At 39.0% G+C, this 26,083-nt stretch overlaps 1 long non-coding RNA gene across 4 annotated transcripts in view; it reads right to left on the bottom strand.

The window, feature by feature from the left end:
* Positions 1-10,400: 10,400 nt before the first annotated feature.
* The window catches only part of LOC140513772 (uncharacterized), a 57,370-nt gene continuing 41,687 nt past the window's right edge, over positions 10,401-26,083 (bottom strand). For 2 of the 4 annotated variants that reach the window (XR_011970341.1, XR_011970343.1), the window contains one exon: positions 11,889-16,597. This is a non-coding gene — a long non-coding RNA (uncharacterized lncRNA). Of the gene's footprint in view, positions 11,059-11,888; positions 16,598-26,083 lie in introns of those variants that run through there. The other 2 variants (XR_011970337.1, XR_011970335.1) reach the window with 2 other exon arrangements.

The raw sequence follows: 26,083 nt of genomic DNA, 5'->3' as shown, positions 1-26,083 counted from the left end.
GTTGGGCAAACATAACTTACCAGAAATAGTCATTAAACCACCTCGCTGTAAATTGAAATCTCTTCAGGATAAATGCCCAATTCATCCCAGAATTTCCTGCCCTTGTGTCTTTGCTCACACTATTGTCCTTGCCTAGATGCCTAGTTCTCCATCCTTCTCCTCCTGCTGTCATCTTCTCCATCCTTGGGGTCTACTTAAAGGTCACATCCTCCTTAAGGACTTCTCTGATCTCCCCAAATCAAAGTCTTCCTTTATACTCTTCTATCAACTTACTACATTTGTTTTGTTTTAAAGTTCCTTACACTGATGTTTTATCTCTTCTGTTACAAGGCAAGTTATTTGGAAACAGAGGACCATATCTTCTTTGCCTTTTTATCACCACCAGTAGTTAGTGCAGTGCTGTGCATGGAAGTGTTAATAATAGTTCCTTGAAATTAAAATGTTGAAGTTTATTGTTTCAAATAGTCGTATCTAAGCTAAGTCAGTCTTCCAGAAGAAAAATATTTACCCAGAAGAGTTCACAGTAGAAAGAGAATTTATCAATCCAACTGTACAATGATGTGATTTCTTAAAATATTTACTCCTGGAATGCATCAACAAGTTAAATTACATAAATGCAATGCGATAATTTTATGCTGTAAAAGTGATGGAGATGGCTTCAGATAAACCTGGAAAGAATTATATGAACTGATGCAGAGGAAAGTGAGCAAAACCAGAAGAACATTTTATACAATAACAATAATACTGCAAGGATAATGAATTTTGAAAGACAGTGACTGACCAACACAATTACCAATCACAACTCCAAAGAACTCCTGATGAAATGTGATACCCGCCTTCTGGCAGAGAACTGACAAACTCAGAGTACAAAGTGAAGCAGATGTTCTTCTAGTTTTTTTTTTCTTTTTCTTGCCTTCATTTTGGGAATAAGGCTAATGTGGAAATTCATTTTGCATGACCATATATTTGTAATTAATTTTTCTTGTCTTCACACTTGGGTGGCAGAAAGGAAGGAAAAAGGGGAAGAATTTAGAACTGAAAAATAAAATCGAATTGAATTTTTAAAAATATTCACTACTGCACCTAGGAAATGAGGCACCTTGAATGAATGGTTCCTGCACTCTCCATATCCTCGAGTATCTTAAACCCCAAATGAGACTTCCCATCGTTTGCCGCAGAGCTGAATAGAAGGTAACTCAGGGACACTTCTTTCCAATGGAATTTGATGAGTCTGCTACAATCTATAGACTTTGAAAACTGGAACTTGTTTCAGATTTGTCGACAAATTTATATTATGGCCAAGACTACACTAGGTACAGAATATACACACATGCATGCGCACGCACACACACACACATGCACACACACATTTGAGGGCATAAATAAAATTATCTCTATTCTCCTGGAACCTACATTTTTATCAAGGGAGACAATTCAATTCAAGACCTCCCCCAATGGGAAAATTATGCCCAAACCTTACATGCACACTTACACAATAAATACAAATTGTTAAATATAAGGGGGAGTGAGAGAGAGGAATGGGGAGAGAGGGAGACAGAGGGAGAGGGAGGGAGGGAGAGAGATCGATAGAAGGATCAGGAAAGGTTTTGGATAGAAGAAGGTATCTCAAATGAAGAGAGAGATTCTACAAAGTGGACTTGAAGGGGTACATTCCAGGCTTGGGGTACATTCCAGTCCACATTCATGAAGATGGCCAATAAGTACTTGTATGTGAGAAACAGAGAAGAGATCAGTTTGGCTGCATCATAGAGTAAAGTATAATGAGACTGGACAGATAGATTGCAGGCAGTATGTGAAGGGCTTTAAAACCAAAATGGACGAGCTTCATTTTAACCTAGAAGCAACAGAGAGCCCTGGAAGTTTATTGAATAGGACAGTCATATGGTCAGATCTGTGCTTAAGGAAAATCCCTTTGACAGTTGTGGAGGATGGACTGGATGCGAAGAGTTTTGAGGCATGGAGACCTAGAAAGAAGCCACTGAAATCATCTAGTGATGCCAGCCTGAACTGGAGTGGTAACTATTGAGGACAGGAAGGGGATCAAGTGCAAGAGAAGCAAGTCAAAGCAAAGCCCTTCTTTGGGAGCAAGGGAAGCTAAGAAGAACTCTTGCAAAATTCAGTTAGAAAAATCATTTTCTATTGAGCAGCCTTTTAAGAGTATTATTCAATCAACTAGATTTGCATGTACCAAAATCAACCAGACAGATAACACATGCTGTTTGAGTCATAACTTTCCAATTCAACCTTCAACATTAATTATCTGTTATCTCTTCTGCCATCCCTATCTGCCTGCTAAATCTTGAAAAATAAGAATTAAACCTTTTAAGAGGGAAATGTTCCATGATGACTGTAATAATATCAGCCATTGTGATAATTTAATTATTGCAGAGTTAACTAATAGTTACATGATTTAAAAAAAAAATAAATGAAAGTATTTGAATAGTAGGGGGGAGGTATTTTTAAATTAGAAACTTCCTTGTAATTTTGAAACTTCTATTTAAAATTCAGGAGTACTGGGACAGAAAGTTCTACCTGTCACATAATTACTGTTAATTATCAATACAGCTAATTTTCTTATCTCTCTTTCAACTTAAGCCTTCCCCCGATGGAGAAATGATGGCCAAATGCCAAATCATATACCCCACTTCCAGGTTTTTGGAGAGTTCACAACACCACTGCCGAAAGACAGTTTTAAACCATGTCTGTGGTGTAAAAGCATTCAACTATTCATCAGAAAGTTGATGATTTGAGTAAACCCATAGATACATGTTTTTGGTGTGGTTGTAACAGAGAGGATTTTTGTTGAGTATAATGTAAGTTTGTTAAGGGGAGGAGTTGTCTCACTTTGTATCATTAATACTTTGTATCCTATGTACCAGAGGACATAGAAGGCACTTACTAAATGGTTGGCGAATGGTCAATTAATTGCACTAGAAGATCTCCAGGGTTCCCACTGATTCTGTTCATATTTAATCCTATATTGAAAGTTCAGCACACAATACAGGTTTTACTATCTTTACTAGCATATTTATCATGAAAAGCAATATGAGAAAAAAGAATGAGATTCAGGATCAGAAATTGGTTTCTGACTCAGCCAGCTCCTTATTGGACATGTAACCCTGGAATAATCCTTTTACTTTTTGGAGCCTCAGTTTCTTCATTTGTAACCTGGGGCTACTACTTTCTATCTCATAGTGACAACTAAAAAAATTGTGAAGTATTCTTTAAATGTGAGCTATGATTATCCAATAGGATTAAGGAGGTGATAGCCACATGCTACTCAGCCCTGGCTAGACCAGATCTAGAGTGGGATGTTCAGTTCTGCAGGCCACATCTTAACAAGGATATTGGTAAGCTGGAGAGTGAACAGGGGAAGGTGACCAAGATTGTGAAGGATCTTGACATTTTTCCCTAAGAAGATTAGTTGATGACATGGAAGATGCTTGGCTTTGTAAAAAGAAAACTTAGGGGAAGATAAGATAGTTTCCTTCAAGTACTAGAAGAACTGTCTCAAGGAAGAGGGATTAAACCTGTTCTCCTTTACCACCCCTTCCCTCCCCCCGACTCCACTCCCCAGAAGGAAGAACTGAAGTGTATTTAGGCTTCATGTCAAGGGGAAAATCTTAACAATTCCTGTTACCCTAAGGTAGAAGGAACATCTTGGAAGATCTAAGGTTCCCCTTCACCAACAATCTTCACGAAGATTGTAATGTCAAGGAAATTTGTATTCATGAGCACAATGAACTCACCCAGTTAGTCCTAAATGTCAGATTTTTCTTTCCCCTTTTTACCAAGGTTGTTGATTACAGCCACTAAAACAATAAGCGACATCTTCTTCAAATGTACTCAATGATATTCAAGCCTCATTCTGTTGATATTGGTCACACATGGGTCATCATTGGTCAACAACCAATCTGTCACTGAAAGAAGAGATCCTTGTGTGGTTTATGTTTAAGGGAAAAGACATAAACCAGATCCAAAGCTTGTCCATGTTAACAAATGAACAGGTCTTTGGCCATATTGTGAAAACCCTTCTTCCTCTTCTCCACTTCTCTGCTAGCTTCTTCAACACATAGCTCAGGATCCAACAGTAACAAGATCTTTCTGGATTTGGAATGTTATTCATGTTCTTGAAATTACTTTGCATTATTCTGATTGTACTTTGTCTCTTTGTCAATGTCCTTCCTTCTCCTACCCACCCCATTCACAGTGCTTCTTTAGGACAGGGATTTGTTTCGTATCCTCAGCACCTATCATACCATCTTGCACTTAATAAGTGCTTAAACAAGCATGTGTTGAAGTGAATGCTTTGTGGAGTGACTGACTGAATAAATGAATGCACACTTACTCAAATATACAATAGTTCGACCTTTAAACAGCAAAAATGAACCAATGGCAGCATTCTGGTTCAGCCTACGTTCCTTTTTCTTACTGTAGCCAAAGTAAAGATTCACTTCAGAATATAATATTTGGCCAATCATTTCCTTAGGATCTACATTGGCCTGAATGCTAAAGCTATACAGATTTCACATGAAGCAGAGAGCCTCTCTATAGACCTCTTCATTACTCAATAGAGATTTTGCGGGAATTTTTATCAGAGGCCAAGCACAGTCAATGAATATCTTTGGATGTTTACTTGACCCACAGAACTTATGAAAGTTCTTTTTCCTCAGGCCTTGGAAAAGAAGTTGGTTGAAGAGGTAATTAAATAAAGCATATTGTGATACCAAGCTACTTTTAGTTGTGGCTCCCAGAGAAAAGGAAACCACTAGGCAATCAACGATTATAATGAAGTAACACAGAGCGAAAAGAATGATTTTTGGGTCCTTTATCAGCATAACTCTCTCTCCTGTCATATAAAAATGGGTGGGGAGGGAGAGAAGAAGAGAAAGAGTGGGGAGGAGAGAGAGAGAGAGAGAGAATGAAAAAAGGAGAGGATAGGAGAAAATAAGTGCAGAAAGGAGAGAAGGGAAGGGAAGGGGCAAGGGAGGGAAGGGGAGGGAGAGGGAGAAGGAGAGAGAGAGAGAGAGAGAGAGAGAGAGAGAGAGAAAGAGAGATCATATATTAGGTTCCTACTCTGAGTGCCAGGCAGTGTACTAAACAATGAGGATATAAATACATCAAAGATAATCTTTACCCTTAATGAACCTGCCATCTAATGGAGGACAGAATAGTAAGACATCATAGGAGCTGAAAAATGAGAGAGGAAGCAGATGGAAGAGGTATCCATATGGGAACCAGGTAGGAAGTTCTGAGTTAGCATTACAGCCAGGAAATAAGTGAGCAAATCAGCTGGAATGACCTGGACTCTTCTTAAAATATACTGGGAAGGAACTCACCAATCAGAGGAGGGGAAGCAGAGGTTGAGGCATCTTCAGGGTAAGAGACTGTTGGCATCAAGGTAGAAAATTCCATGTTTTGATACTGCCTAACAGTTTACCTCTTTCATTTTCACCCTTGAGCTTTCTTGCAGTAGTCTTTCCCATACAGATTTACTCACTTATACATATAAAGACTGATATGGTAACAACATTTGCTGGTGTATTCCAATACTATCTCCGCCCTATACAAGCAATGCAACAACGGGTGAATCATTTCATGTCTTTGTATCTCTGTTTACTCATCCGAAAAATAGAGGTGATAATATTTACATTAGTTAACTCATGGGTTCATGTGAGGATAAAATAAGACAATTCATGTGAGGCATTTTTTAAAAGTATAAAATACAGGATAAGCATAAATTGCTGTTAATATTTTTAAGTTGAGAAAAATGCCTTCCAGCAAGGATTATGGTGTAAATTCCAAATTGTGGAAAATTCACAGATCAGACAGACTGTGGATGCTCCTTTTCTTCCTCCGTCATGTTAGATCAGCGCGTGTATACCAGCTTTAGACATTTTGATATCATGGGAACAACTTTTAAAGACCATTTTAATCACATTGGTACTGAAACTCCAACATAGTGCATGTTCCCTCACTTCTTAGTATTTTGATTTGACTACCTTGACATGAATTCCTGAATCCATGCTGGAAAAGAAAAGAGCACAAGATTTTATGTGCTAAGCATTATCTAAGTCACTAATGGGAGAGTCATACTGGTTTGCATTCAGAGGTATCTATTTGGGGACAGGCTGGAAGACAGAGGAAAATTTCCCCAGGAAATATCTCTTTCCAGTTTCTACCATATTGCTCTCCAGGGGGAGTTCCAAGCTGCTACCTATCAATTGCTTGGTCACTGACATTTGTGAAAGCTCATCTTCCCCCTCCCAAGGCTGAACTCTGTCCTCTCTCCATTACAGTGGTTGACCTGGAAGAAGAGCCTGGGGCTGTAAAATCTGATGTTCTGAAATGAACCATCACAATGGAAATCATTTTATCAGCCTTCTCTTTCCCAACTCCCATCCCCACCCCCAGGCCTGTAGGGGATTACAGGGGCCTGGGGACAGCCAATAGCCATCTGTCTTCCTTTGCCCTGATGTCATCTCCAAGAAAACAGGAAACCTGCCTTTTTGTGTTTACAATACAACAGCACCAACCATTTTTTTCTCTATGATTTTATGATGACTGAGGTGTCCCAGAGGCATTAGTGTGGAGTGGAAGGAACCAGAGAGGGAGAAGCAAATAATCTCTCCTAGAGAGGCCAGACCAACCTAACTCACTCACCTGGGAGGGCATTCCTAGGCAATCCTTGGAGGAGGGGAAGAAGGACCCAGACCTCTGAGGAGACCAAGTTAAAAAAAAAAAAAGATCTCCACACCCTAAGCAGGACAGTCTCAAATTCCTCTCTGGATCCATATACTAGGCAAGCATTCTGCCATTAGCTAATAATAGCATTACCAGACCTGACTTTTTTTAAGTCTCTAATACTTAGTCTTAGCAGCTGATAATGTAAAACAGGGTGGCATTTGGAGGCATAGGATGATGCCAGTCTCCGGGGAGAGAAAGGTGTTAACTTCTAATAGCTTTTCAGTAATAGCCAAGCATCTGCAGTCCCCCATAAAAAAAAGGGTTTTTAAAAATTAATAGAGCTGAATGTGCTTCACACTGAGGAGAATGCCAGATTAATAAGTGCATTAAGGACCGCTTTGGATTGGAAATAATTATGGAAGATGACAAGGAACAGAGGTGGCATTGGTGGCGCTCACAGGAATGCATTTTAAAAAGGAGTTTAAAGAGCCTTCAGATGTTGGTATTATCCTGCGTGACCAAATTAAGAGCAAATGAGAAAAGTTTATCTGGCATTTTGGAGTATTGAAAGGGCTTAGTGTTATAAATTATACAGTATGAGGATGGGAAATGGTGAGCAAATTCATGTTAAACATTATTGGCAGTTTAAATAGCAATTACTTCATAAAGCAGCCAGTATTTTAATTTGGTACTAAAAGTATGAACTATGGTCCCTCCCCCTCAAAAAACAAAACAAAAGAGATTGTTGTAGTTACTTATTTGAGAATATAACAATTAGAAGTTGCCTTATTTTAAAATGAGTCTCCATTTGGCCCAAATGGCCTGAGAGATAGCCTATAAGACAGTCAAGCTGGACCGATAGAGTCATGGGAAAGCTCTTTAACATGGGAAGAATCAAAATACATTTCTGACATCTTCATCTCAAGCTGCAAGGGAGGCTTCCTGCAATGCAGGCCTGGGTTGAGTACAGACTGATGCTGTAAAGTACCTAACCCTTCTTGTCTTCTGTTCGTCAGTTTCATTTTTTGTTTTTGTTGTTTTTACATGGTAACCCATCATCTTCAAGCACACATAGATTCAGATTTCTTGAATTCCCTCAAACTGATAGCTCCCATCGGACTTGCCAGTTCTTTGATACGCCTAAAACATAGGAAGCTATGTGAGCCCAAAGTATTGTATCTCCTGCAGCCTAGTGTGGTGCCTGTCACATAGTAAGCACTGAATATTTGTCCCACTGAATTCCATTTCAAATACCCAGAGGAACAAATTCATCACTTGGTTGAGAAACATTTTCCTTTCTTTCAGGCAATGGAAAGAATGCTAGATTTGGAGTCAGAGGACCTGGGTTTGAATCCCTACTCCATGAGTGACTGAGAAAGTTACTTCTTTCTCTGGACCTTGGGTTTCTCACCTGTAAAATGGGGGTAGTTGGATCAAATGACCTCCAAGGTCCCTTTTAGTTCTCAATCTAGGATCTCTTGTAGAACAGAATGAAAAAGAAAATCATCTATTCCATCTTTTAATTTAATGATGAAATATTGATGATGAAATAATATTTTAAAATCAGACACAAGAAGAAAATTGAGTTCTCTTGTCACTAGCTTTTATAATCTATGAGTTCTTTTCTAAGAAAAGAAATTAATTTTCTCGGAGATTTACTTTCCCTTACTTTGATGAGGCTCTTTGGAAAATGAATTTTCCTGGTCAGTGTGGGAATGATGATCATTTAGTGGCATTTATGTCTAGTTTTCTCAAACTGACCTAGAGAAAGCAAATGCCTAAGTCTGAGGTATAGCTGTCCAGGCAGAGAGCAAGATGTCAAGCAAAGTCACCATCCATTTATTTTCCTGCAATTTTATGATGACTGCCATTCAAAGGACCTCTCACCTTATACCACTCTGGGCAGGGTGGATGCAAGATGCCGCCACTCAGAATTTCAAATCCAACTTCCCAAAGATTTATTTTTCTTTTGAAACAATTTCTGACAGCTTTTGATCTTCTAAACTGAAAAAAAATCAAAGAAATCTGTTTCTCTGGCATATTAATAGCAAAGGAATTTCTGGATGCTGCAAAGTAGGAACGGCGCATAATAGCATCTCAGTTTTATTCATCTTCAAAGCAAACCAAATATAGTTTTGAGACCCAAAGAAAAAAAAGGATGCCCTACAGATTTTGAAGGGATGGGATAAATCTCTTTTCACAAGAAAAGATGACAAAAAACTCATCTTGAAGGACAGTCCATCTAATGCATTTACAAGTGAGCTGTCAGGCACTAATCTGTACTTCACATCTGCAATTAAAAATATTGATTCGTTGCAGGATCTCACATGCTTAAACCACTTCCGACAACTATTGGACATTGCTTCCCTCTGACTTCATAGGTTATAGCATCTGTCAACAAATGTATGCAGGCTTGTTTAACTTATCTGAGGAGCTTATCCTGTCACTTTCCATAATACACCAACATATAGTAAGAATAATGCATCATACTCTGATCCGCTATCCTGTAAATGTTTAATTGCCATTTCTATGCATTCCTGTGTCTAACCACTGGTATCAGTGCATGCTGATCTCTGTCCCTTCTCTAAATTCATCCTCCTACACTTAGAGTTGGTAATATATAGAGCTTATGAAGCCATGGAGGATAAGAGATGGAAGAGAACTTAGATATCATCTATGTTTAGGATCAAAGATTTAGACCTAGGAGGGACCCCAGAAGCCATCTGGTACAACTCCCTTATTTTGCAGATGAGGAAACTGAGACATTGACAGATAAAAGGACCTGTTCAAGAAGATACAGTGAGCCAGCACTGCTTCCATTACCTCATACTGTCTTTCTAATTTCTTTGTACAAGATCATACAAAAATGACTTATCAGAAAGAAGTAGCAAGAACCCTGAACAAAGAACTAGGGGCCCAAGATTTAGTCTTAATTCTGCCTATCCCAAGCCATGCGGGAAGTAGATGGACAGAAATTTAAAAAATTAAAAAGATGTCAGAGGAAGCAATCTGCTGAAATAGAAGAAAGGGGATAGGATCAAGGGTGTCTGTGGTAAGTTGGCAAGAAGAGTCTGTCTCTTTATCTGAGACCAGAAAGAAAGAAGAAATAGTGGAGAGGTCTGAATGATGTGAGATGAGGAGGAAAGAAAAAGAAGAATCTTACATTAAATAGCCATAATTGGGAGGGGAGGAGTGAAATCTGAGGTGAGGTCTTCAGCAAAGAGGGTGTGGGAATGGGGTTCCATGGGAGACTTGAGGAGAGATGAAAAGGTCTGGAACAATTGTGCTCCAATCCTGCTTCTCCTGTTTATCTAGTCACAAGACCTTACTTAGGCTAGTCATTTTTCATTCATTCATTTATGCATCCATTCATTCATTTGTTCCTTTATTTGTTCATTTTTGGTCTTGTCATGTAATTTCATTGGGTTAGGAAATTCCCAGTGTGGAAACTCCCTCCACCAACAGTGATCTGCAGATCAACAACTCATCTGGAACTTGCAATCTCAGTGGTCTCCCCCATCCCTAACCTCAAAATTATTTTGTTTTTATTTTTCCATGTATATGTTGCTTCACTCACATACAAGCTCTCTTTTACACACACACACACACACACACACACACACACACACACTTATAAGCTCTTTAAGGCTAGATATATATGATTTTCACCATCTATGGGTAGAACTCTAAAGCATTCATTTGAATCTCTCTCAGTTTCACTTTGGTCATCAATAAAATGAGGATAGTACTCCTGATACTGCTGACCTCACCAGGCTGTTATGATGAAAGTACTTTATAAATCTTAAAGATCTCTTTATATGTAAAGCAATAATGATAGCTCTAAAGTGGGCTTCAGGTGCCACTTAGTCCAACTCCATCATATTTATAGAGAAGGAAACTAAGGCAGGGAGGTTGATTGACTCACCTATAGTGACATATGTAATGATAAGCTTGGGAACAAGATTTGAATGGATCCTTTGATACCAGACCTGTTGCTCCCTGCTTCCTCCCTGTACCAATGACCACCATTCTCTTCTTCCTCGGCCATGCATCTCCTCCATGAGACCTCCTCTGATTGTCATAACCCCCAGTGATCTCATTCTTTGAGCTCCCATGGCCATTACTCTCCATGTCACTTCTCAGACACTGAGCAGAGGATGCCTTCTATGCTTAGCTCTCTTCTTAAGTTTCCACCTTGCTTCATAGAGAGATTGTCAGGTCTCCAGGCCACCCTTTCACGAGAAGTCCCAGTGGTGCTCACTTCACCCCCAGATGTCTCTACCTAATGATCAGGTACTCTCTCCTAGTTCACTCCTAGGGGTCCAGCTCTTCTCTGTGTGTTGTCTTCTCCTGTTGGAATGTAAACGCCTTTAAGTTAGAGAGACTATCTTATTTCCTTGTATTTGTATCACCAGTGCCTAGCATTGTGCTTGGTACACAGCAGGAACTTAATAAATGATCTCTCTATCTAGCTGCTTCCTATCTAGTAATCTGGCAAAGGCAGCAAGGTAGCTCAGTGGTTTAAAACATGAGACCTGGAATCAAGAAGACTTGAGTTCAAATTTTGCCTCAAACACTTACTACTTTTGTGACTCTGGGTAAGGAATTTAACCTCTTCTACCTCAGTTTCCTCATCTGCAATATAGGGATAATGATAGCCTCATAGAATTGTTCTAACAATCAAATGTGATAATAAATGTAAAGTGCTTTATAAACCTTAAAATTCTATAGAAATGCTATTATCAGCCAGCCCAGAACCTTGAATGTAATAGGTATTCAACAAATATTTGTTGAGCAAGAGAAATAACAATGGGGAAGGTAATGTTGTTTTCAAAAGTGCTTATGACCTAAGGAGATGATACTGTCCTCGTACTGTCTGCAGCATTCAGAAGTCATATGACTATTCTATTCTAAAGCATTTGAGCTGTCTGTTTTCAAGACTCCATATTGTCTTTGCTCTTAAATACCGCACAAGAAATTGGGGAGGACGGATAAAAGGGTTTGGGAAACAGTTAGAGATATCGATGGATGAATGCAATTGGTAAACCATTTATCCCTGGTGTGGCAACAAGAGATGGATCCCAGGAGGATTCCTCTGGAACAATAGACCTTCAGGAAAGAGAGACCTTTAAAACCTATTCCCAGAAGAAGAACCAATTAGAAAACTTAAAACCCTGGTTTTATTCTCTCCCCACACCCCCAACACACACACAAACACCCCATGAGTGTAATCCAATAAGCTCGCTCCAACTGTCCAGGTGGGGACAAAAACAGATGGGGAGGGGAAGGATTAGGTGAGCTCAACACATCAACTTGCCCATCACTGCTACAGAAGGAGCCATCTCTAGACTCTCCTACTCCCAACCATGATCTCGCAGAGCTGTCTTATCTCAAACACTCCTGGCCCTTAGATTACCTATGAATTGTCTAGATCAATGATATTCAATAGTCTTTATGTTAATAATAATAGTGCCTTCATTTACATAAGTTTCAACAGATTACAAAGCACTTTAATATATATTATGTATTTGATACTCTGAAGAATCCTTTGAGATAGGAATCATCACTAATGTACACTTTATCATTTGATTTTCTGAAGAACCCCATGAGATAGGTAGGAATAGTTATCATTAGTCCCATTTTACAGATGAAAAAATTGAAACCCAAAGAGGTTTAGGTGATTTACCTGAGGTTAAGCAAAGGAACTAATACCTGTCCTGTCGGTCTCACAGAAATACTATACTCAAGGTTCCAGACTCTTAGTCTGGTGTTATTCACTCTTAGTGCTGAGCACAGTGCCTGGCACATAGTAGGCACTTAACTAACTGACTGGCATTCTTTCCAGTCAGTTTCAAACATGGAGTCTATAAGCCACATGCAGCCTAAAACTTTCCTGAGTATGACCCAAACCAGATTAAAATGTATTGGGAAATATTTTACGAAATAAAAATGCAAAAAAAAATAGATAATGTTAACATGTAGTTTTTAAAGTCAATTTGCAGCCTATATGGATCATTATTCAGTAGCCCCAGTGTCTACGAGTTTTACACTGGTCTAAACTGTATTGACTCTTGCTCCAACTTTACAACCATCATTACACTATTAGACAGTACTTTTTGGTACTTAAATATATCTATAATCTAATTAATGAAATTCCCTCTACCAATGAAGACTGCAACCATTCCATACCTCTTGGTGGTGCAAACACTATGTTTTCCCATAAATTCTCCACAAAGGTCCTACCCAACCAAAGACTAGTGAGAAGAAGAGCAGTATGGGCAGTGGGATAAAGGAAGACATTTCCTAGAGGTAAGAAAATGGAAGATTCCAGTTACAAGATTAATCATCTCCAAGAAATATGGATACCATTCTGAATGCAGAATGCAGCTTTTTAGTACTTCCTGGCTTTTCTGGAGCAATACTGGTTAACTACTATTTTGTTTCCTGTACCAAATGCATGGGATATGAACTAGATGCTCTAGTAGAAGACACTGTGCAGACAGTTGAATGAAATGAACCATAGCTTACTTTCAAGTTCAGCTTTGTAAGAAAAAAAAATCCCAACCTCCCAAATACCAATTGAAGTAAAATGTGTGCTCCAATGAAAAAAATAAGAGTTATCATTTACAAGAATGAGACCATGCAATATGTCTTTTAAAAAGGCTAAGAGCTCCCAATGTAAGCTATTAGGGTGGAAGCAATTTTTTAATGAGGTGAAAAGATGTTTGTAAGAATTCTAGATTGCAGGCTTTACCTGCTTTCCAGAGAACCTGTGAACTGTGGACTCTTATTCTTGTCAGGCGTGAACTTTCCCATGCTCCAGTGGAAAGAGTATGGACTCTTGAATCAGAAGACCTGGATTTAAAATCCACCTTAGATATTTACTCCCTGTATGACCTTGGATATATCACTTACAATTCCTGGGCCTCAGTTTCTTCATGTGTAAAAGGAGGCATTTGAACTAGGACCTGGAGGTCTCTTCCAGTCAATTCTGATACTAAGGACACTGGTACTCAAATTACTGTCATCATCGGTGAACAAAATTTCACTTGATTCCACTTGGGCCACAACTATGTGACCTGAGATGCTTATTTCTGATCTGTTTTACATGCCTAGTATTGGTGCTACTTATTTTATTTTGGGGGTTTTGTGGGTTATCTAGAGAACTAAGAGTAGAAACTCCTTCTCCTTCCAATGATTCATAATATTAATTAATATTCATGATATTAATTAATATTCATAATATTAATTAATATTCATGATTAAGAGAATTACCTGAGGCACTAAGCTCAAATGCATTAGAATGGTCAAGAACTATTATATTTTTATCTTTGGATCCCCAGCACCAACCAGAGGGTTTGGCACACAGTAGGTGTTTTACAAATGCTTGTTTGATTTAATTGGAGCAAGACCTTAGATAACTTGCCTGTCCATCCAGTGGTCCTATAGCTAGTGTACTTCAAGGCAGAACTTGTACCCTCACCTTCCATTACTCCAGGGTCAGCATGCTAACCACTACATACCAGAATTTCTCACAACTAATACTTGGCCATTTGACAAATCAAAACCTCTTTTGACCAGCTTTGTTGTTACAATGGATGTTTTCTGTGTCCAAGTCTATCTTCTATCTTTTATCCAAAGACATGGGATCTGATAGCTGCAAAATATGGCAGAAATGATCAAGCCCAAATCCCTTTATCTATAGAGAAAAAACTAAAACTCCCAAAAGGTTCAGTAACATAGTACAAAGTACAATGGAATAAAAGGAGTCAGATTTGAACCCTGGATTTGCTATATGCTGCCTAAGGAAGTCATTAAACTTTTGGGCTTCCAGCTTTTGCATTTACAAAATGAGGGAGTTGAACTATCTCTAAGGTCCCTTTCACCTCTAAATCTATGCTATGATGTGATGATCTAAACATCAGAGAGTAAAACTGGTTAATAGCTGAGCCAAGACTAGAAACCAAGAAAGTTGATTCTGTCAGGCCTGACTTTGCATCTCTCCCACATTAGCCTATTCATACAGTCAAATTCCCAAAATATATCCTTAGATGAAAGTTGGTTTCTTTTTTTTTAAAGAAAGAGATATAGCCAAGGAGTAAAACTTCTAACCTTAAACTGCTATTCTGTTTCTCCCCTATGTCTTCTACCTCCAAAAAGATTACAGAAGTCAATGTCTACTTGATTCAGTTTTAAAAATGAAGAATTATAGGATTGATGAAGGGAGATACTGGAATTGCAGAATTGCTACAGTGGAAAAAATGTTTGTGTCAGTAATGATAAGATCATTTTAAGGAGAAGGACGGAGGACAGAGCTAGAGGAGCAGAGGAGCTGGAGAGAGAGAAAGAGAATGTGCCTGGATTAAGTCTCTGGAGAGCCTTTGAAAAAGGAAGAGAATGATGAATTGGATCTGCAAAAGGATGGGGGACCCCTGGAGTTCTTTCAAGGCAAAATATGTGAATCAGTCACATATTTTAGAGTCTACGACAGCCCTGGACAAATGCTAGCATTTACGGAACCAGGATTCAGGGACATAAAAAAGTCAAGCAAATAAAAATTCAGCACAGAGCTTCAGCATCGTTGATGTCTAGTCAGTGATGTAGCTGACCCTCCATCCTGATGCCAGAAAATATAATGCACACATAAAATGTATCTCAGAACCACGGATCTAGGTTCCCAGAGACTATATTCAGTCTTGAAGACTTCTCAATAATTCAATAATGTCCCAGATTCCACAAAGGTATTGTAAACATTTAAATTTGGTTCATTTTGAGCTTTCTACTGTAACTTGTTCTGGCAAGGCTTTGACTAACTCCTTTTCAAAGGGGGTTAAAATGCTAATGACAACAACAACTTTTTCCAAGTCAGAAAAGGAGGAATTTATCACAGGATAAGAAAGGAGAGGAGTCCACTGCAAGGACAATTTTTAAAATCTCTTTGAAAAGAGATGCAGAAAGCAATTTGTAGAGAGAAAGAGCGGCAACAGCAGCAGCAGATGGAGAATATTTCAAGAAAGTGACTTTGTAAGTTTTGTAGTGGCTGGAAAGATTTCCTTTCTCCAGCTATCAGTCTGGATTATTAAGGGAGTCTAATAAGGAATAACTGAATTATACTTATTTGGAGAAATTGCTCAAATAATAATAACTTTACTCCACTTTCTCTTTTCTGTTTTATTTCTATATGCATGCAATTCTTTTTTTAATTTTTCTCACTTTTTATTTGCATTTTAACAAGTTTACTAAATAATATGATTTTAATTTAATCCTGAATTAATGCTTTTATCATAGGATGTATGGAGAAGAGGAACTTGTAGATAAATTGCCTACACCAAATTACCCCAAATTTAACTAGCTAAGACACTGCCTTCTGGCCTTGGTAAACAACAGTTTGCCTCAGGACTCAAAGCATCTTATGAATTTTATTTACAATCTATATTTGTTAAGCTTTCAAGTTTTGCAGAGAAAGGAACTCTCATGCAACTGAGACCTTTGCCCTAGACTCTCACAAACTAATCTCATTATCTCCAAGCAGACAGGTCACTTTATACCAGGGGACTTTGAGTTTTTTCTCCAGTCCACCCCTCAAAGGCAAGAAAAGAGGAGGGGGAATGGGATACCTTCAGAGAAGGTCATGCTCTGAGCATGCCCAGTCGGTGGAGACAGGCATGGTTAATTTCACCCACTCCTTTGAAAGGAGAAGGGGGAAAGGCATTCCTCATCCAAACTGCCCTCCTTAGTGACCCCTGTTGGTCATCAAACAGGTTGCTTTGCAGAGTTGGCTCTTCGGATGACTTAGCTGCTGCTCTTGAGGGACCCTTTGAGGGATCTTCTACCTCCCAGAGTTCACAAGGTGATAACCTGGTCCTTTCCATCTCTGATATGCATTTACCTAAGATAAGGAAAGAATAAATACAATGAACTGATGCTACCCATTCACAGACATATGGCAGCTGCTGGGGGTGGGGGGGGGGGAGGTGAGGTAGCCATGCTAGGCTGCTGCCTCTCCATATACACTCCCTTCTGATTCAGCAGTCAATTTAAAGACTTGGTTGCCACCATGCCAGCAGGAACCAGTGAAACATACATATCCATGCTCTGATACAGGGAGGGAACAGGCCCATCCCTCTTGCTTTTCCAGAAGTAGGCTTACCAAGCCACCATATGGATTGGCATCAGATAGAGAATGTTACATGTGTTTGTAGGTTGAGGTCCTCTTTGGTTCACCCTCTCCCCATCTCCCACCACCATTATACTAAGCCTGAGAGTATCAAGCTAACAATAAGCATTGAAACCTAATACAGGTGTGCTAAAGGACATGTAAAGAACAGAAAAAATACTCAAATCTGATCCTGGTTTACACAGAAAGACTAGTAGGCCACTTTCTGATGAGGTCATTTCTTTCCTTTCCCATTCCCCCTTACTTAGTCCAGTTACACTCCCTGAAAAACCCTCAACATCAACCCTCCAGATCCCTGCTTTGTGTGGACTATAGACAAGTCCTGGGATTGGTCCAGTGCCTGTCACCCTCTTCCATCTCTCTTTCTTGGGTTTGTGCTCTCCTTCCTCTCCATTTGCCTCGCTCTTTCTCAGCTTTTCTCATCCAGTGGTTGTACAGCATTCCAGATGTCGCCATCAGATCCTCACAGCATCCACTTTTGCTCTGGAACTCCTTGTTTCTCAGCTGGCAGCAGGTTCTTCAACCTCTCTCCCCCAAACCCTGCTCCACTGGCCACCAACTCATATCCCTCATGACCATCATGACTTGGCAGCCCCTTCCTTCACTTTATGTCACATTCCCCATCCCAGAAAGCCCTGCATTTCTGTACAAGTGCTTTTCTTGCATCTCTTCTATAGGCGAGGCCAAGACTGTCCAAATCCCCTTGGAATTCTCTCTGATTCATCTAATATAAATCCTTTTTGAGCAAATCCAGTACACAAATGTGTGGTAGAAAGAAGCAATACAGTAGCAAAAGATCTGGGTATAAGGAAGAAGAAAGAGTGGGGAGAAAGGTAAATAGAGTTATCTTCTTAGAATCTCCTCTTTAAAAAAATTTTCATCCTTCCAAAGCTGTTGACTGACAGGCATTCTTCAGTTATCTCACCATCTTTGAGACATTTAGCTGAAGGAAATTAAGACAAAATCCAAAGTAGAACTTGTCATAGCCCTTCTACAAGGAAGAGTAATTAAAGGAGTGTGGTTTTAAAAAAAACTAATGTTTGTCAATAACATTTTGTCAATAACATTCAAATGGTAATTAAGATTTAGGAAATGAGCTAGATGACAAGAAGAGAAAAGATAAAGAGAGGGACAAAGGGTGAGAAAAAATAGTAGCCAGAATTAAAATTGCCTATTCATTTTGTGGTTTTCTTGGGCCATTCGTTGGACCAAAAGTTGGGCAAGCTCTATCTGTGAAGGTTTAGATGGTTTTTGAGGGCTTTTTTTTTCCCCTTAAATTTAATCCAGCCTAGTCTAGTAGTTGATGATTTTTTAAAAATTAATTACATTTGCATTTCTGGTAACCAAAGCAATTATCAGGTCCCATGCTTAAGGGCATAATCTGATAGCATGCAAGAGAGTTAAATTCCATCTACTACATGGATGAAAAATTGGTTTACATGTGAGCTTTGGTATTATTTTCTACTCCATAATAATGCTGCAGATGAGATACTGTGTCCAGTGGGCCAATAGGGTTGCTCTCCTCTTCTAAATTCTTGCTATTCTATCTCCTTATTGGCTAATGCCTTTAAGTGAACAGTCTGGGATTGCCTTCTCATTCAACCTCAGCCCTGCTCAGATTCCTGGTTTATTGAGGTTAATTCATCCCATCTACACCTTATGCCCCAGGTTAGAAATCTGGGTGTTCTCTTTGATGTGGATTTATCCTTTCTGGCTCCTCTTGGGGCATTAGCGAAATCTTGTTATTATTATTTGTTTAACCTTTGCTTAAAAAAAAAGAAAAAGAGAAAGATACTTAACTCTGTCTGTTGCCAAGCCTATAGTTCATGCTTTAGTCATCTCCCAGCTGAACTATTGTAATTTGCTCTTGGCTAGCCCTCCTCCCATTCATCTATCATGTCGTTTATGCTTTTCAAAATTCTGTCTCACGTTTTAGCTCCTTCCCCCCTCTCTCTTGCCTCTCCTGTTCCTCCTTGACACTAATTACCCATGTTCCCTCTTCACCTGCTGGAGTTAAAGTCCAAATCTTAAAGACAGAATTGCAAGCCCTTCCTATTACAGTTGCTTTGTGATTTAATTCAATTGTCTCCCAAGGCATTCAATCCTCATCCCTTCTCTGACTAAATTGTTGGTAATGCCATCAGACTGATCCTTGTGCAGCTTCCCCATCTCCAGTCTTCAAATACATTGCTCTTCCCCTCATATAACTCTCTTTTCTAATTTTAAAATAAATGTTATTGATATCTCTTGTTTTTCTACATAACCAAAATTTCCCCCAGTATTTCTCCATTTGCCCTCCTGGAGAGGTATCCCATATAGCAATACTTTTAAACAAAAAAGAAAAAACTGAGCAAAACTGATCAGTAATTTTTTTTAAAAAATCTGAAAGTGTGTACAATGTACCACACCCATTAGACCGCTTAGCTCTACAGAGGGATGGAGTGGGGTATCTTCTTAATTGCTTGTCCTTTGTAATTTAGTGACCTTAATTTCTCATTGTCTTGTGGCTGTTCTTTCCAGTTACATTGTTATAGTCACGTATATGTTTGCTTGTCTCTGCTTACTTTTCTCTGCATTCATTCATGTACATCTATCCATGCTTCTCTATAATTATCATAATGCTCATTTCTCAGAGCATACTAAATCTATCAAATTCATGTATCACAATTAGTTTAACCCTTCCTGAAGCAATGGTACCTACTTTGTTTTCAGTTCTTCAAGATCACAAAAGGTGCTGCTATAATATTTTAATGTATATGGGAACTTCTTTCTTTTCAATGACCTCCATTGGGGCATATAAGTGTAGTGGAACCTCTGAGTTGAAGAGTATGGAGATTTCAGTCACTTATTTTGCATAATTCTGAAGTGCTTTCCAAAATGGTTGTACTGATTCACAACTCCACCAATAAGCACTAATATTATCTTCCCATAATCCCTCCAAAACTAATTATTCTCATGTTTTATTATCCTTTCCAATTTTCTGGGTGCAAGGTTCTACCTCAATGTTGTTTTGATGTGCAATTCTCTTATTATTAATGATTTGGAATATTATTTCATGTTGTTGATCGTTTGCAGTTCTTCTCCTGAGAGCTATTTGTTCATCTGCTTTGACCATCCTAGACTATATTCTAACTAGTGACATTCCTTGTATTTTCAGATGTTCTCTGAATGTTTTCTCCCTATTGCATTTCAGGATGTTTTCCTTCCAAAGGAATGTTTGTGGCTAAAACTTTTCATGGCAAAGCAATAAATAATATTATCTACTCCAACACATTCCCAATACCTAAAGTTCATATCTCTCCTAGAAAAATTGATTTTATCACTATGATATAATCTAGAGAAAGAAATATTAGTTTTCCTTTGGTTTTAACAATATAGAACTAGCTTTCCCATTTATGTAATAAATGAAAGTGAATCACATGATCTATTAGATTATAAGTTCTGTAAAGGCAGAGATGTCTTATTCATCTCTATAATGGACAGAATATTCTAATATGAAGGAAGGAAGGAAGGAAGGAAGGAAGGAAGGAAGGAAGGAAGGAAGGAAGGAAGGAAAGAAGGGAGGAAAGAAGGAAAAAGCAATGACAAACACTGTGCTGGAGTCTGGGAATACAAATGCGAAAATAATAACCTTCCCTGCCCCAAAGGAGTTTACAATCCAATGGAAGATACAGCACACATAGAGGTGCAGTAGATTATGATTAATAAATATGTGTTAACCAAGCATACATATGTATATATAGCTCTCCATGAAGCTGCATTGTTACTAATAGATTTTGCTTGGGCAGCAAATTATAAAATAAGATTTTAAGTGTGTAAATTGCTATTTTTCTCTCCAAAAAAGTTCTTTGCATGCATTTTTATAGTTCCTTAGGCTACCTTCTGCATGCAGAATCATTCTTTGGCTAGTCCGTAGAATTAGTTAGTGCTTTCTCTTAGTGCTTTAACCCAAGAAAGGTTAAATGAACAATTCCGTCCTAGGCTGGGTCATACGGGCCAGTGATTGCAACAATTCCTGCTTGCTGCTGTGGATCAAAGGTGGATCATAAGGCAGATCAAATCAATGATACTTTACCTGAAAGGCGAAAGAATGAGGCTGATATGACTCTACGGTCATGTTCTGTTAAGAATGTTGGCCCCCAGGACTTATCATCAGCTATCTCAAGTAATGCTTTTCCAAGAATCACTGAATCTTGGAGTTATCAAAGTTCATCTAGTCCAGCCTACACTGGAACAAGAAACTGCTTGACAATATTTCCAATAATGGGTCGTCCAATTTTCGTTTAAAGATCTCCTCCCCTCCATCAAAGAAAAAGCTTATTCCCTTCTTACCATAAACCTAAATAAGAGTGAGAGCTAGGAAGATTTTCCATCCATCAAATCTAATCTATCAATAAGTAATTTCTCCCCGGTCCTCTGAGTTCTAACTTCTACAGGTAAACAGGACAATTTTAATCCTTCTTGCCCTATAACCTCCTTCAGATACTTGAAGACAGCTGTCATATTTTCTCCACATCTCTTCCTCAGGTCAAACATCCCCATTTCTTCGAAAAGATCCTCTCATGGCATGATCTCAAGGCCCTGGACCATGCCAGTTACTTTCCTCTGGACATTCTCCAGCTTTTCTACATCCCTGCTAAAATGTGGTGGTGCTCAGAACTGAACAAAATATCCCAGGTGTAGGTAGTCTGGCACAACAGAGGAGGTCAATACTAAGCCACAGAAACTTTAAAAGCTTAGTTCTTATTCACTTTGTCATCCAAAATATGAGCTCTCCATCCAAATCTTGTCATCTGAAAATTTGGTATATATGCCAGCTAGGCTGTGCTTTTCAATTTCCAGGAAGAGCCTAGGGTTTAGCTCAAAGTTCCCAGGGACACCATGCAAGAAAGGAGATGGAAGACAGCTAAGTCATAAAATCATAGAATGTCAGAGCTGGAAGGGACCTTTGAGACCAGCTAGTTTAACCACCTGCCTGACACATAAATTCAATCCCCTAAATTCTTGTTCTGTGTGGATATTCAAGCCAAGTTATTCAGGGAAATGGTTTTAGGCTTTATCTGATGGCATCAAAAACAACTAGTTAAAATGTAAAAAATGAAGTAAAACTGGTTATTTAGTATGAGATACAACCCCAAAATGTTGTCTGACTAAATTCAATGTTTTTTTCCCCCAAAGACTAAATGAAGTCGTTTGTATAAGTTGCCTTAGCATTTGAGAGATATTTGGGCTTTAAAAAGCATACCCTATATGAAGTCCATAGTGAGGTATGGTGTAAAAATTATTAGATTTGGAGTCACAGGTCTTAGTTTTGAGTCCCAGATCTGCCAAGTCTGTGTGACCAGGCAAGTCACTTAAACCTGAACCTATGTTGTTGTTTAACCACGTCTGACTCTGTGACCACATTTAGGGTTTCCTTGGCAAAGATACTGGTATGGTTTGACAGTTCTTTCTCCAGCTCATTTTATACATGAGGTAACTGAGGCAAACAGGGTTATATGACTTGCCCAGGGTCACATAGCTAGTAAATGTCTAAGGCCAGATTTGAACTCACTCCAGGTCTGGCACTCTATCCACTCTGCCACCTAGCTGCTAAGCCTTTGTTACTTCATCTGTAAAAAATGGAAAGCAACAATTCCTACCTACTTCACAGAATAGTTGTGAGGAAAGTACTTTGTGAACCATTAAGTATTATATTCATTCATTCAATAAGGATATATCAAGGATTTCCCACTTGCCAGGTCATTACATAAGAATCTAATGACAAGAAAATAATCAAATGAAATTAGCTCTATCCTCAAGGAACTTATACTCTGTTGGGGAACATTGTATGAGCTCATAAGTTAATGCAAAAAAAAAAAAAGGTACAAAATGCATTATAATTATTGTGATTGCCTTGGGGTCAGGGAGGAAGAAAGTACACAAATAACTGGGGTGTCAAGAGAGGCCTTGACTCCCAGGCAGTGCTTGATTTGAACCTTGAAAGAAGACGCTAAGAGGTCTGAAAGGTGAGGAGGGCATACACTATAGAGACAGGGGACAGCGTAAGCAAAGGAAGAAAAGTGGGCAGTGGAATACATTATACAGGTTGGAGCAAGTTGAAGAATTTGGCTGAAACTCAGTATTGTATATGTGTGGGAGGGGTGGTTTGGTTAATACAAAATTAGTTGGAAAACTTAAGCTGGAGACAGATTGTGAAGGGTTTTAAATGCTAAATGAAGGCATTTGTATGTATCCTAGAGGAACTAGGGAGCCATAGAAGTTTCTTGAAAGGAGGAGTGATAGGTTTGGAATTATATAATGGTGAACTTCCGGTAGTAAGACTGAAATAGAATGTTTGTTGGGCACTAGGGTTACAGGGGGGTTTAAAAGGTCCCATGGTTCAAGACACAAAAGAGGATGATCATCAATTCTTTATCATCGACACTGAAATTTTTGTTGTGAATCACAACTTAGATATAACTGAAAATAACAAGGTTCTACATTCAAAAAAACCTTATTATTAGACCAAAAAACATGCCCAAGCAAACCCAGTCACTGAGGAGAGTCCTGGACCTGGCCCATCGCACATTTGTTTTCCGGTGGGTTTGGTTGCTATTCGTTACGTGTGAGAAGAAAGGAAGGCTTGTATCTTAACACAATGGGTGTACAAAGAACATGTTTCTTTCCCTCTCTCTAAATATGTATCCTTGCCGTATTCATCAGCACTACAATTTCCTCTGGCACTTGGGACAGACATATGTTATTTTCAGCCGGCAAGTAAGTGATTCAATGTATCACTACACACATGGCCAGAACGTTGCAAATAGAAATAACTGTGGGCGTCTGGATTTTAACCACTGCACTGCTTTTTTTTCTTCCTTTTTAATGCTATGTAACTCATAGTCAAGTTGAATGTCATCATAGCTTTGCAGATTGGAAAAATCCTCAAGCAAACTGAATCTCCCCGCTCATTCCCCACCCCCAAACCCTTCCTTCCCAACCCTGAAACTCTTCAATGTTTGCCCTGAATATCAAAGACTCTGAAAGGGACCAAATGAACAATGTCACAAATAATCCTCTTTATTTTTTTTTTTACAGATAAAAATAATAAATAAATAGACTAATTGAGGCTTGCAAAAGCAGATTTCCCCAACAATACTTAGTAGAGTAGAATAAAAAGCCCATTACAAGTGTTGGCTTTGTAGATACTATGATAGTAAATAAGAGATTAGTTGTAAATTCAGATGTGCTGAACAGGTTGGCATCATTTCAGGTAGCAGTGGATTTAGGCTGCATGCCAAGCTGTGGGAAGAGCAGACCTCTTAATACCTGCCCTGTTCTTGTCATTGTCAGCTAAAATATTCACCAGTCACTCTGCCAGACAATGGTGGGTAGCAGATAGGAACAACAGTCTTTGGCTTGAGTTTTGTAGACCACTTGGCCTCTGGATGCTCTGACAGACTGGTCACTGAATGTGTCACATCTGGTTATAAGACCTAACCTCACAGCAACCAGATAAAGGAAGGTGCTGTTGAGACCCTCTCTTTTTCTCCTTCTCTGTCTTTCTGTCTGTCTGTCTGTCTGTCTCTCTCTCTCTCTCTTCTCTCTTTTTCTGTCTCTGACTCTCTGTCTCTCTCTCACACACACACATATGTATTTATATATTATGTTATGTTGTGTTATATTATATTATGTTATGTTATGTTATAGATTATATTATATACATATATGTCATGCCGAGACATGGATAATCAGCTCTGTGGAATAGTGGTTAAAAGGTCAATACTCCTGGAGTCTGGAATATGTGGGTTCAAGTTCTGACAGATACTTAATGCTCAACCTCTCTGTTCACTGGGCAAGTCCCTAAGACTATAACTTACTTATGTATTCTGATACACTTTACTAGAGGGAGTTTCCATAAGAAGAGTTCCCTAGAGCAATGAAATCAGAGATCTGGGTCTCACTAGAAATAATAAGAATAACAGTAAATGGCAGTGTTGGGTCAGAAGCCAGATGACTGAATTTCAAAGTGTGAATCTACTCTTTATTATACATCTGACCTTAGTCACGTCACTTAATTCCTCTAGGTTCCAGTTTCTTCATCTGTAAAAAGAGAGCAATGAACTAGATGGTTTCTGAAGTCCCTTGTGGCTCTAAATCTACGACCCCAAGAATCACACTGAAATGGACAGACTGAGACAGGCACAGGCAAGAGTCAATTGAGAATTTGGGAGCGTCTTTATCAGCCGGCGGCTGTCCTCCAAAGAGGCAGCCCTGAACAAAGGTGTGTGTGCCTTTTAAGCATCTTAGCACCTCCCAGTACAGCCTTGTGGTTCCAATAGCACACATTTTTCACAGAACAGTTTTGACAGGGGTTCCTAGGTACTGCTAGGCAAGGGGGCACAACAGAGATGGGGGCCCAGGCAGCTGCTAGGCAAAGGGGTACAACAGAGATGGGGGCCCAGGCAGCTGCTAGGCAAAGGGGTACAACAGAAAGTGTAGCCACTAACAGTAAGTGGCTACTAGGCCCAACCCTGCCTAGAAACTCAACAAACATTTCTCAACCCAGGGACTCTGGGGGGGAGGGGAAATAATGTCCACTTCAACACAAGGCAAAAAGATATGAATGACTTATAAACAGCATTCTTAGGGAGTAGAAAATGAGGTCATGGATGTATGGAAATCCACTATAAGCAGAATAACTTACATTTTGGCCCCTCTTTCGTATATATGGTTCCCCCAAACGTAGAGGTAGTTAGGTAGTGCAAGGGGTAGAGGACTGTATCTAGAGTCAGGAGGACTTGACTTCAAATGTGGCCTCAAGTACTTACTAGCTGTATGATGTGGTCAAGACACTTTATTCTGCCTCAGTCTCATCATCTTTATATTTTCAGGGTTGTCAGGATCAAATGAAATAATATTTTTAAAGCATATTATGAACCTTAAACCACTATATAAATGCTATTCATTATTATTACTACTTGTTTAAGTAAACATCACGTTTCCCAATTAAAATTAAACTGTCCCCCCCATTTCCAGCTCATCTATGTTAACTTTGTTTGACCCAAACAAGACATAGTTTCCCCAAGAAAAATCCAAAGAATAAAGCTATAACCACAAAATACCTTGGATTTTCCCTTCACAACGCTGACCTTTGTCTGTCTGGCTGATTATCAGATGTTACGAAGGCCCTTTTAATTTTTTCAACCCCTGGGC

Source organism: Notamacropus eugenii, chromosome 1, assembly GCF_028372415.1.
Source record: "Notamacropus eugenii isolate mMacEug1 chromosome 1, mMacEug1.pri_v2, whole genome shotgun sequence".
Lineage (NCBI taxonomy): Eukaryota > Metazoa > Chordata > Mammalia > Diprotodontia > Macropodidae > Notamacropus > Notamacropus eugenii.
This window is presented reverse-complemented; position numbering and strand designations above follow the sequence as displayed.